Here is a 4483-nt window from a genome sequence, read left to right on the forward strand (position 1 = left end):
CAGGAAAACTGGACGAATGGACACAAGGAACCCAGGGTGGAAAGGTGGAGATGGCTATCACATTGCGGGGATTGCAAACAATGTCACAAAATAATATGTGTGTAAATTTTTGAATGAGGAACTAACTTGAGCTGTAAACTTTCACCTAAAGCACAATAAAATTTAAAAAAATGTTCACAAATAAAATTGAGCAATATACTGAAAGGATAATATATTATGACCACAAAAAAAAAAAAAAAGTTCAGTAATGGTAGCCGGGCACACACCAGTTCTTCCGGTCTCGTGGCAAAGGAGGCAGTTCAGTGTTGAACTTCTTTTGTTGTGAAAACAAGATCTTAGGGATATTTTGGCATCTCTTCACACTAAGTCAAAATATCCATACTGTATTCTGCTGTAGTCTGTATATTAGGAAATGATGCTCCAAATGAAAATTTCAAGACCTGCAAAATCCTGCAAAAAAATCTGCAAAAATTGACAAAGGTGTTCACTGAGGAATAAATGTATACTTTTTAAGGTATACAAAACTTGGAGCACTCCCTAAAAAAGAGTCTGATACTCAGTTAAGAAGAATCAAACAACCCAGATATTTCATTCCTTTGAGCATTCGTATTAAGATTTTCCTGCAAGAGAGAAAAGGTTGATATCTGTGGCCATTTGGGAGCCTCAGGCTGTTGAGAAAGTTGAAGAGTCACAAAGGACAGTCACTTTAATTTCTTATGATAAATATCAATGATTAATTATTAGATATTTTTACAAAGAAGGCAAGACCCCTCTCATCTGGTTTTACTGGAACACTCTCCATCCAACAGGCTAGGCATATCCCCTCATGAAGCAAGGCCACTGATAGTACCAAGGATGACAGGGCACTGCCTCTCCCTCCCTCCTGGAGAAGTGCATAGAATGTCACATTCCCATCTGGGGAAATCCAATCTTAGACTTGGTGTCATTCTAACAACATTCCAGGGAGGAAATTAGCACTTGGCCCATTTAACAGACCCCTCAAGGCATCTGCTGCAGTCACAAGTAGTGCTAATTTGGGGGCCCTATGAGTGGCAGCCACCACACGTCTGTCAATTTGTCATACTGTGGTGGTTTGCACGTTGCTGTGATGCTGGAAGCTCTGCCACCAGTATTTCAAATACCAGCAGGGTCACTCATAGTGGACAGATTTCAGTGGAACTTCCAGACTAAGACAGAGTAGGCAGGAGGACCTGGCAGTCTACTTCTAAAAATTGGCCAGTGAAAACCTTATGAATAGCAGCGGAGCATTGTCTGATATAGTGCTGAAAGATGAGCCCCTCAGGTTGGAAGGCACTCAAAATATGACTGTGAAAGAGCTGCCTCCTCAAAGTAGAGTCAACCTTAATGCTATGGATGGAGTCAAGCTTTTGAGACCTCCATTTGCTGATGTGGCACAACTCAAAATGAAAAGAAACAGATGCAAACATTCATCATTAATAGAAATGTGGAATGTACGAAGTACGAATCTAGTAAGTTTGGAAGTAGTCAAAAATGAAATGGAACGTACAAAAATCAATATCCTAGGCATTAGTGAACTGAAATGGACTGGTATTGGCCATTTTGAATCAGACAAACATATGGTCTACTATGCCAAGAATGACAAATTGAAGAGGAAATTCATCACATTCATTGTCAAGATCTATCTTGAAATACAATGCTGTCAGTGATAGGTTAGTATCCATACGCTTAAAAGGAAGATTAGTTAATACGACTATTATTCAAATTTACACACCAACCACTAAGGCCAAAGATGAGGATATTGAAGATTTTTACCAATTTCTGCAGTCTGAAATTGATCAAACATGCAATCAAGATGCATTGATAATTATTGGTGATTGGGATGCAAAAGTTAGAAACAAAGAAGAAAGATCTGTAGTTGGAAAATACGGCTTTGGTGTTTGAAACAATGTCAGAGATCACATGATAGAATTTTGCAAGACCAACGGCTTATTCACTGCAAATACCTTTTTTCAACAACATAAAGGATGACTATACACGTGGACCTCACCAGATGGAAAACACAAGAGTCAAATCGACTACATCTGTGGAAAGAGACAATGGAAAAGCTCAGTATCATCAGTCAGATGAAGGCCAGGAGCTGACTGTGGAAAAGACCATCAATTGCTTATATGCAAGTTTAAGCTGAAGCTGAAGAAAATTAAAGCAAGTCCATGAGAGCCAAAGTACAACATTGAGTATATCCCACCTGAATTTAGAGACCATCTCAAGAATAGAATGGATGCATTGAACACCAATAACTGAAGACCAGACAAGTTGTGGGAGGACATCATACAGGAAGAAAGCAAAAGGTCATTAAAAAGACAGAAAAGAAATAAAAGACCAAAATGGATGTCAGAAGAGACTCTGAAACTTGCTCTTGAAAGTAGAGTAACTAAAGTGAATGGAAGAAATGATGAAGTAAAAGAGCTGTACAGAAGATCTCAAAAGGCAGCTGGAGAAGACAAAGTAAAGTATTATAATGAAATGTGCAAAGACGTGGAGTTAGAAAAACAAATGGGAAGAATACGCTCAGCATTTCTCAAGCTGAAAGAAATGAAGAAAAAATTCCAGACTCAAGTTGAAATTTTGAAGGATTCTACAGGCAAAATACTGAATAGCACAAGAAGCATCAAAAGAAGATGGAAGGAACACACAGAGGCCCTGTACCAAAAAGAATTGGCCAATGTTCAACCATTTCAGGATGTAGCATATAATCAAGAACCAATGGTATAGAAGAAAGAAGTCCAAGCTGCACTGAAGGCATTGGGGAAAAACAAGGCTCTGGGAATTGATGGAATACCAATTGAGATGTTTCAACAAACAGATGCAGCACTGGAGGTGTTCACTCATCTATGCCAAGAAATTTTGAAGACTGCTACCTGGCCAACCGACTGGAAGAGATCCATATTTGTGACCATTCCAAAGAAAGGTTATTCGTTAGAATGTGGAAATTATTGAACAATATCACTGATGTCACACACACGTAAAATTTTGCCGAAGATCATTCAAAAACAGTTGCCGCAGTACATCGACAGAATTGCCAGAAATTCAAGCTGGATTCAGGAAAGGATGTGGAAGAAGGATATCATTGCTGATAGCAGATGGATCTTAGCTGAAAGCAGAGAATACCAGAAAGATGTTTACCTGTGTTTTATTGCCTATGCAAAGGCATTCAATTGGGTGGATCATAACAAATTATAGATAACATTGGGAAGAATGGGAATTCCAGAACACTTAATTGTGCTCGTGCACAATTGTTCGAACACAACAAGGGGATACTGTGTGGCTTAAAATCAGGAAAGGCGTGCATCAGGATTGTATCCTTTCACCATACTTATTCAATCTGTATGCTGAACAAATAATCTGAGAAGCTGGACTATATGAAGAAGAATGCAACATCAGGATTGGAGGAAGACTCATTAACAATCTGCAACATGCAGATGATGCAACGTTGCTTGCTGAAAGTGAAGAGGACTTGAAGCACTTACTGATGAAAATCAAAGACCACAGCCTTCAGTGTGGCTTACACCTCAACATAAAGAAAACAAAAATCCTCACAACTGGACCAATAAGCAACATCATGATAAAAGGAGAAAATACTGAAGTTGTCAAATATTTCATTTTACTTGAATCCAAAGTCAATGCCCATGGAAGCAACAGTCAAGAAATCAAAGGACGCATTGCATTGGGCAAATCAGCTGCAAAAGACCTCTTTAAAGTGTTGACAGCCTCCACCAGACTGAGTCCAGCACAACTAGATGGTACCCACCACCACCACCGACTGCTCTGACACGGATCACAATAGAGGGTCCCGGACAGAGCTGGAGAAAAATGTAGAACAAAATTCTAACTCACAAAAAAGAAGACCAAACTTACTAGTCCGACAGAGACTGGAGTATGGCCCGAGAGTATGGTCCCCCAACACCCTTATAGCTCAGTAATGAAGCCACTGCTGAGGTTCACTCTTCAGCCAAAGATTAGACAGACCCATAAAACAAAACAAGACTGAAGGGGCACATCAGCCCAGGGGCAGGACGAGAAGGCAGGACAGGACAGGAAAGCTGGTAATGGGGAACCCAAGATTGAGAAGGGGAAAGTGTTGACATATTGTGGGGTTCGCAACCAATGTCCCAAAACAATATGCGTATTACTTGTTTAATGAGAAACTAGTTTGCTCTGTAAACCTTCATCTAAAGCACAATAAAAAAGAGAGAGAGAGAAATAAAGTGTTGAAAAGCAAAGATGTCACTTTCAGGACTAAGGTGCCTGACTCAAGCCATGATATTTTCAGTCACCTCATATGCATGAGAAAGTGGACAATGAATAAGGAAGACCAAAGAAGAATTGATGCCTTTGAATTAATAGTGTTGGCGAAGAATATTGGCTGTATCATGGACTGCCGGGAGAATGAACAAATCTGTCGTTGAAGAAGTATGGCCAGAGTGCTCCTTGGAAGCTAGGG

Source organism: Trichechus manatus, unplaced genomic scaffold (assembly GCF_000243295.1).
Source record: "Trichechus manatus latirostris isolate Lorelei unplaced genomic scaffold, TriManLat1.0 scaffold00081, whole genome shotgun sequence".
Taxonomy (NCBI): domain Eukaryota; kingdom Metazoa; phylum Chordata; class Mammalia; order Sirenia; family Trichechidae; genus Trichechus; species Trichechus manatus.